Consider the following 10260-nt stretch of genomic DNA (forward strand, 5'->3'; position numbering starts at 1 on the left):
CTATTTGGTATGAATTAGGTTCGAAACATGTATTATTTTAAATTGTCAGATTTAGAAAAATAAAATTATATATCAATGATAAAGTGTGTGAATAGTTTGACAAGGATTCGGGGAATATAAACGCAACAGGATGAAACACACGGTAGTCTGAAAACGGTTTGACTATGTATACTCTCCCAAGACCATGACGGTTTGTCAACTTGTCTGATTTAGGGCTCAAGTAGGTGTGTCTTTTACACCCAGGGTGACGGGAGCACCGTGGTTTTGCTCTCACAATTAGCATATGAGTAGTAAGGGAACTGTTAATAGGATTGTGTAAATAATTTATTATGTGTCTGAAATAAAGTGTTATATAGTTAATGACTCAAGTGAAAACAAAACTTCATCATTTGAATCTATAGTGCCATAAAGTATCATAAGACGTATCTATATATAAATTACGTGAATTTTTAAATCGAATGCAAATATTGATAAAAAGAGGTTGATCTGTTGATGTCTTTACAAACCATAATAGCGACCATTATACAGAGAAAATATCAAAAAAGCAAATCATTAATCTAACAAATTGTCTGTTGTTTTTCTGTCAATAAGTTTGTTAAGGTTTATCAATAAATGTAAATATTTCGACAGAACGTTGCATAATAATGCATATGGCCTGATAGAGGAAAGGAAAAATAAACAATGAAATGAGATCTATATATATTATTAGATTTCAGTGAATTAAACAGAAAAAAAACACAATCTACTTCATACACGACATCTATTAAAATCTAGATACACAGAAAATGTATTTTTAAGGATGTTACATTGTAATTATGATTGATTAAATACGAGCATTGACTGTTGTAATACAGTTCTAAAACTTAAAGATAATTGATTACATACCGCTGAAAATCTATCGCATTCCGCATCTACTTTTGATATACAATGTACCTATGTATGCGTTTCGGTCTAATATGTGATCATTTTCGGACGCTGTGAATATTTTTGTTGGTGTTCATTAGTTATATTTTATACCATGGATGTAATTTTAAGATTGTTTGTGGTATATACTCAGTTGGTGCACTAATAATTTAATAATTCTACCTTTAGTTTGGTGTTAGGAGATAAATATAGTTATATAAGTATTCTTATTAGAGTGACATGTATATTAGATATTTCTCGAATCTTAATTGTTTTTATGAATTGAACAATCTGTTTACTGTCATTTTACTCCGATAAAAATCCCCGTTACAAGGCGACGTCAGTTTTACGTTATGAGCTTATAACATAATTTATAAAGAAAAATGAAAAATGCTTGTTAAAAGAAATTACATATTGATATACATAGCGTTTCAGTATAATACTTTGATGTCTATCTCGTCCTGCGTTTGTATTAATGTTGCCATTTATAGCAGTTTGCGTCAGATATACAAGGGTAAACTGGACATCAACGGAAAATGACGCGAACAGGCAGACTCCAAAAACAAACGGAAGACAACATGATACCTGGTATGTAACTAGTAATTTAACATTCATATTCAAGCTTATTAGGAAAAACCTTGACGTCAGCGTTCGTTGAGAGAGGATGTGACCTGGTTTGCTGTATTAAAAAATGTATACGTCTGTATGAAATGAGAAAACAAATAATCTATTTTTATCGCAATCATAGGAAAGAATGACTTATCAACAGATGCCCCTTGTGACCCGAATTATACGCCATTGTGTGACTGACACATATTCAAAGAGGTGAACAACACCAGTTACCCGAAAAGTAAATACCAGTCTTCTGTACTACAGCATTGCCATTTTACAACACAATATCGGCTTACTCTCCCCATCGATCGTGAAAGAAATGCTTGTTTGATTTGATCATCGACAAAGATTGATCCAATTAAAACAGTTTCTACGTCTCTGTAAATAAAAAAATGAAATTCAAACAAACTTAATTCCTAAGAGTACAAAACAAACACATTTCACTGTGTGGAATGTTTGAATTTAGAAGAGCCTCGGTACAATATCGAACAAAGAGTATTCTTTCATACAGGTATCATATGGAGTACTGTATAATTAATTTTGATATCGTATTTGTTCCTCTGTACAGAGCATATAACTTTGACATTTTATCACTATTGGCAGTTAGTTTCTTGGTTGCATGGTCGAACTCTAGCTTTGAAAGTGCGTTTCACTTCACACTCCGTACAAGTGTGCACTTGTACAGTATCAACCGCCCCACTCCTTCCTCTAAACAAACAGTTGTTATAACGTAACCGTATGACATGATCTTCCAAGCTTCTATCCTTGTTGTTATAACGTAACACTATGACATTATCAACGCAAGATTCTTATTCTTATTGCGTATCGATGCACCATTAGTGAAATATTGTCGTAATAATGTGATATTTGTAATAATGTGATATTTGTAATAATGTGATATTTGTAATAATGTGATATTTCAAAATGTTTAAAATCAAATTCATTATGTGTGAATTCTAAATTTGATAATATGACAATTTGAGATGTGAAAAATTAATTCCGTTCTTAAATTTATCTAAAGTCATAAAACTAGCATATTTGTGATAATGCGATATCGAAGAATGCTTAAAATCAAATTCATTGTTTGAATAATATGATAATTTTAGACGTTAAATTTTAATCCGTTATATGCTGTTTATAAAACAATACACCACGAGAAAAATTATTTGAATTCTGTTCTGAAAATTGATTGATCATCATTCAACCTTCTGTACGAATATGTCTATAATAGATATGAATGATAGTGATATTTGGTATTATCGGAATGTTGATATCGCGACAGAAGTTATCATATATAGCAGAATACAGAGACGTGACCGCTATGTTTCACCTGCATGGTACCTTAAGCTAGGTGGCCGCTAAAACAGGTTTGAATAGTACTAGTACTGACAGAATTTACCTTGCCTAGAAAGTCGACCGCTAATGCAGGTTAGACTTTAATTACTTTACCTAGATATAGATAGTTGACTGCTTTGACAATCTATTTCACCTTTTTACCTATCTATAGAAAGGTGGCTGATTGGATCAGTTGTTCGACTTTGTTTCACAAAGTTATAGACAGTTGACCGTTGAGACAACAAGTTGATTCACGTTTTTACCTAGCTATAGCCAGTTGGCCGCTCAGACAATTTGTGTTTTTTCTCTCCCAGTTATAGCCTGTTCACAGCTGAAACAAGTTGTTTCCCGTTTATACCTAGCTATAGACAGATGGCTGCTAAGACAAGTTGTTTCGCTTTAGCAATGACCTATTCTTATCTGACTATCGCCAGGTGATCGCTAAAGAAGACTCGAATATACTATGGACATATTTTACTCGGCAGTAGGCATACTCTGTATCAACAAAAAACTAAAACGTAAACTGGGATACTTTTCAACCTTTTGACAAAGACCGTTTAACAAAATCAAACTAAGGCCAGAAACCGTTACCTATCAAAATGAAAGTGATTTAAGAAATACAGACTTTGTCCGAACAACAAGCGGTTATTTTTGATAATATAAAATTTATTGTTTAACTTTTATTTACTAAAACGAAAAGTAACGGTAAGCTTATATTGTATGATGGTGAAGAACAAAGTTCCATGACCTGCAGGTGTATGTTTTACATACCACAGGTCAATAGCCGTACTGGTTAAACCCCCTGCTGTAATTTATATCAGTCCATGTTGTTATCATAAAATTTCTATCGTGATATTGGATTTACAGAACCAGTAAAAAGTTAAGTTGATATTAAGTGTCACTTTAAAAAATCAATATCACTTATTAGTGTGCATTGTTATGATGAGAGAGTGACAACCTAGCCTTAAATAACTATGACGTACATGTATGTATCAGGAATAATAACGTCACATCGATTCCTCTAACCGACAGTGTTCAATTACCATTGTGTTAAAATGAGACCATTATAACACTCTATACAGTGTCGCAAGCTCTTTTTTTATTATTATCATTGGAGAATTTAATTTCAATAAAGCGAAGTCTGAAAGAATCTGTAACAGCACAAGCGACAAAAACATACGGCCATTTAAAGATGTTGTATATGAACAGAGCCCACGCATTAGTGTTCCACCGTGAGATATAACTCTGGATTCGTCATTAACAACAAGACTTGGTGTCAAAGGTTTTGTTTAGGTTGTTGTGGAAACAGAAATGATGTTAGAGGGACCACATTCAGGGACGAGCACATCGTTAAGGGAGACACAAACGTTAATAGCAACTTTACATACAAATTAAACAATAAATTTGCATATGCCAAAAAATAAATACAAGTGTCTCATATAGCTGTTTGACTTGTAAGTAAGTGATACTGTGGTAAAGATGGGCTCTTCGATCTTTGACCTCAGAGTAAGTTATACTAGGGTCAAGTATGTGTTGTTTGACCTCGAAGTATGTGATTCTAGGGCCAAATGTGTGCAGTTTGACCTCGAAGTATGTGATTCTAGGGCCAAATGTGTGCAGTTTGACCTCGAAGTATGTGATTCTAGGGCCAAATGTGTGCAGTTTGACCTCTAAGTATGTGATTCTAGGGCCAAATGTGTGCAGTTTGACCTCTAAGTATGTGATTCTAGGGCCAAATGTGTGCAGTTTGACCTCGAAGTAACGTGATACTAGGGCCAAATGTGTGTTGTTTGACCCTCTAATTAAATGAAGTTTGGGTCTCAATTTCCCGTGATGATGATTAAGTATCCTACTTAATTAATTTAGCTTTTTTTGCAAATTATTTCAACCTTTTTTATCATCAATGTCAGGTTTTTCTCTTTGTGTTATTTACATATTTAGTATGTGAATTTACTAATGTTTGAATTTAAATATATAACTTTAAATGTTTGTACAAATACACCCGATGGGACAACACCTTTAGTATAAATATAGTATTACATTTATATATTACGTATGTCGGATACTTGATTCATATCCATGTCAAATTGTAGCAGGAAAAATGATCTAAAAATTAACTATTGACATTTTTGATGATTTCTTCGAGATTTCCACTAACAGTTGCTTGAAATCTACCAACATTGATATGTCATAGCTATCTGCATAGATAAGCTTTTCTCTCTATCGAGATGTTTTAGTGTAAGCCCCATGCAATGATTTGGGGACTGTTACACACTGTAAGTGAACATATCTAAGTTAAATATGACAGCGCAATGCGCATATATAAGTTGGTGTGTGTAATGGATACCCTGGAGTGACGAGGGTTGGCGAGATGGCGGGAAGCTTTCTGTCCCAGTATTGATCACTGAGCGTCTATAACCATTATTATATTCCCCAGGCACTGTTATTGAGGAGTTCCGAACTGAGGAGTAGGAGTTCCCGGTCATCCTCTGGGTGGATTGGGGTGTACAATGGTGTAGCTCTCCAAATAAATAACGGATACATTGGATTTGAGGCTCCAGAGGGGAGCCACACGATGAAATTTAATTAAATATTAGTTTATTTTCGCAAATGTTAATGTGTGCACTAAAATATGCATAAGTGATAAGAGGATAAAAATGTGTTCTCATTTGTATATTGATTATCCATAACATTTCTTTATCTTTGATAATAAATCCAGCTGTATTCAAATTTATGTTATCATTATTATTCTTATATATAGACACAGTGCTGGTTAAGAGTTTTCAATTGAGTGTTTGCATTACTCTCCCATAATCTTCATGGCTAAGGTAAAATAATTGTAAGAAAATTAAAAATTGCACCAATATACCCATATAACCAATATTATGTTTGATCAAGAGACACGATACCGTATCGTCCATACTTATACAATCGTACCCTCCCCGTCCCGCCCAGCAATCCACACCCGTCCATTTACCTTTTCACACCCCGTCACGCCCACTTGACAAGTTCTCAACTTCTGTCATATCAAAACAAGGGTTCGGGCCCTTGATTTAATTTTCGCATTTGTTTGCAGCACGACAAGTTTGTTTAATCAAAACCGGTAAAGCTACATTTGAAAAATCCATTTACATTTTAATGTGTATTGTCAATTCTATGAAATTAATCTTATATATATCAATAGCTATTTATATCTGATAATTACGAAATGCAAATACATCTGCACACAATAATTAATACAACAGAAACACAGTGACAGATTATAAACAAATTAAAACAATACCTTATCAAATTCAAAGCAGATATCGTTCGCATATTCATAATAAAATTCGTTAGATATATTTTGTTTAAAGTGTTCTAAAATAAAAAAAAAATAAAAAATAGACTAGCATGGACAGTTAAAAAGTACAAGGAGGTATTAGACATTGTGTTCCGGGAAAGCAAACGTCTTCTGCTTCATCGCGGACACTCGCAAGAAAAAAATCTAGGTCAAATCAAAGTCACTTTGATGAAACCCAAAGAACGATGAAGTATGTCTACACCACATGTAGAAAATCCCAACAAGTATACTAACATTGAAATCTAATTCGGAATCGTAGTAATAATAGAATAAGACCAGGTGATTCGTAGGTGTAAGCGTCCTCTGCGTCATTGATGGCATCCACAATTTATTAACGAGTTAACAACTTTTATGTACAACCTTAAAATGTATACATAATTTGATTTACAATGTGACACTCACAGATATTTCAAGTAGATAATCTTCATTAGCCAAACCAATTATTTTAAGAGTTTAGATAAGATACTTTACAGCATACAAGGGCCTTCGTTTGTCAAACATCAATATAGTAGTTTCTTTGTAAAACACATCATTATTAGCAGCATATCCGAGGTCTCGATCACTGAAGACGTATTGGAGAGCAAACTCATTTTCGATTGTGACTTATTCCGGATTTGTGACTTATTCCGGATTTGGCCGAGATTTGTATGACGGGTGTCGTCGTGACCTAGATTTGTATGGCGGGTATCGTCGATTTGACCTAGATTTGTATGACGGGTGTCGTCGTGACCTAGATTTGTATGACGGGTGTCGTCGTGACCTAGATTTGTATGGCGGGTGTCGCTGTGACCTAGATTTGTATGGCGGGTGTCGTCGTGACCTAGATTTGTATGGCGGGTGTCGCTGTGACCTAGATTTGTATGGCGGGTGTTGTCAATGAAGCAGAAGATGATTACCCTCCCTGAGCATCTTTGTACTTTTTTTAAAGTCTCCATACTATTGTTTATGTAGTGTCCAAGTTTAATCAAATTTCAGTTTTAATTATCGTTTTGTTATAATTTCGGTATTCGTTGTTATTTTAGTACATTTTATAATTCTCAATGACTGGATGTAAAACAAGAGCATTACAAGCATGGAAACATTCAACAATATATTCTATATTCTTAGTAGTCAAACATTTTTGTTTTCTGGTTTCCGCGAGAAAATACGTCAGACGAATGCGCTTCCAGGAACACATTAGATCTGGCGAACGCTCTAAAAGTAGAAAAACATTTTTGGGGATTTTCGATGTTCCATTTTTTGCACGTTTTATATTAGTTTGGAATAAAATTAGCAAAACAAAAAATGCCGATATAACGCAATCTTCAAAATATATGTAAGCTTCCAACACAGGTGGTTTTGAAAAAAGAAATGTTACATGTCTTTTTACAGAAATCAATATACATTTGATCAGATCGCACACTGCAAATTAATACATTATTTAGCGGTAATATTATTTAAGCGGGTTGTTCAGTATGTGATTATGATATTATGAAACATATATGACATTGATTATTTTTTCGCTATATATTAACATTCGAGAACTGTCTGACATTTTCCGCGAAAACAGCTGTTCTCTCTCCGACGTCACTCCAATGTAAAAACAAGAAAAAATGCATTTTTATTGTTGTCTGCTTTAACAGATTATATAAAAAAAATAATGTAAATATAGGTAAACGATTTATGGAATATGTCCCGCAGCTAATGTCGTTGTGACAGAAAGAATATTAAAAAAGAAATTAATTCCTTAAATATCTACTCATGCATATATCATTACATCTTATACTATACGTGATGTGATATATTTGACCTCTCAACTTACTGATATGATATACTATACAATATTTACCCGATTTTTCTGTGTGGTTATTTTCTGCATGATAGCAATATAAGTGAATTCGAGTTCACTTAAATAAAAAGATGTTCCACAAACATTCTACAAATTCACCTTTATTTCGCGGTTGCCCTTGACAGCTATTTGCACAATGTGTACGGGTGTTAAAATGACCAGCCGTCTACATACATGTATGTATCTATGCCTTTGTCTGATACTATCTCTTCGACCAAACCTATCTTCTAAATTGAACAGAGCATAAATGCAATATTATCATCTTGGTGTGGCGTATATGCAGGAAATTACAACACACCACTACCCATCCAACCCTCATCCCTCAAACTCCACCCCTGCAGGATGCATTCGTATAAATCCCTCTTTTACCATCAATTGTATTTACTCACTTCCCTCATTATTGTTGTTGTCGTCATTGCAGCGGTGTTCGTGAACACACCGGAATGAATGATTCGGCAATATGCAAAAATGCATTCTCGGAATCGTATAAAGGGATTTCACGAAAAACGCAATAAATCGAAGTCTTGTTCTGGTGATATCACAATTACCATATTCAAGCGAATATAATGTCGTATTAATAATAACATATGCCGTTTCTCGCTCGGATTCTGCATTGATTTTACAATTGAAAGCTTGTCATGGACCGCCGTTTCATTTTTGGAAATGAGAAGTCATAAATGTTTTTGATCGTTTGACGACCTATAATGGGATATTTGTCCCATAAACTACCCTTGTAGAAGCTTCTTTAAACTTGTAAATCTCAGAAAACATTCTGGTTATGTCCAATTTTCTCAAGACAATTTTCTTTTTTAAACCCCTTTCTAGACTATTATCTCGTATGCTTGCCTGACTCGTAGATGCTGAATTTACCTGCAAAATGACTGCTTTCCTGCATCCATCTTCATACGATCCGGGATCACGACAATTGAGAGATTTTAACGAGAGGAAAATTGATAGAAAAGCACTGAGGCCTGATTGATGCCGCTTACATACGAGAGGGCTGCAGACCAAAGTAATAGGAAATAGTGATTCTAGGAAAACTCAGAGAAAATTTGCATGGTGTATACTTGGAGAGATTTACAGTTCTGATGTTGAGTATGACGTCTAGCTATTGTGTGTTCTTTATCTACAAGTATATATGGAAGTTGGCTGTGTCTTTAGTCGATAGCTCTAACAGTGTCTGGGGGTAGGTAGGTACTAAAGTAATTCTGCCTTTGCGTCAGCCTCGTTTACAACGATTTATAGCCTTTTTTACCCTAGCGCCTTATTCAATTTAGGTTGAAATTTATCAGTGCGTTGAAATTGTTTTTTTGTCCTTTTTTATACTTGCGCTTTCGAGACATTAGTATTAGGGTTCTAAATCGTACATCCTTCCCGATCGGTTTATTTTCAGATTAGCTCACAGGAAGTATTCGCGATGGATTGAATACTTGGGATAAATTGTTAGAAACTTAGCTCTGAAAAAGGATTGACAAAAATATCCAAATCAGTTTCAAACGAAGGAACTCCATTGATACAGCATTACATAAGCAATGATAATGCAAGTGCATATACAATGATATTTCACGCGATCCTCGAAAAATGTGTCTCATCTAAAAAATATATAAAATAATACTAACAAAACAAGGGGTATTATTTTTCTTTTAAATTCAATTCAATGCAACAGGGAACAGGAAATAGGTGTCGATACAACGCATTCAGTAAATTAAAGCAAATCAAGTGGACCTCTAGGAAAACTCGGCGTTGACCATACGACCGGAAAACAAGACAAGGGTATACGCCTTACTCGGCGTTGACCATACGACCGGAAAACAAGACAAGTGTATAAGTCTTACTCGGCAGCTTTTAGAACTATCAGGATGAAAATGAGTGATGTTTTGTTGAGGTCACAATATCACATTTAAATATGACTTTTGTCTTGCAATAGGAAACACCATGAACCCAATGCACCATCTGAGTATATGTGTACTCTTCCACCAGCAGAAGACATGATAAAACCTGAAATATACATACATACACATTAGTAGCCTCTTATTTTACACGTACATTATGTAGAGTGGAAACAACATTTCTCCTATCGCATACAAAATGTATGCTTTTTATCAGGGTTTTCCGGTAATATTTTTGTGAAGTTCATTGAATAAATAGTTTTTAAAAAATACTATCGATTCATTATCTAGCAATGATTTTCCATATCGATGTGTTTTGTAATAACAGCACAAAATCGTTGTAAATGTATCTG

The sequence above is a fragment of the Pecten maximus genome, chromosome 19, assembly GCF_902652985.1.
Source record: "Pecten maximus chromosome 19, xPecMax1.1, whole genome shotgun sequence".
Taxonomy (NCBI): Eukaryota; Metazoa; Mollusca; class Bivalvia; order Pectinida; family Pectinidae; genus Pecten; species Pecten maximus.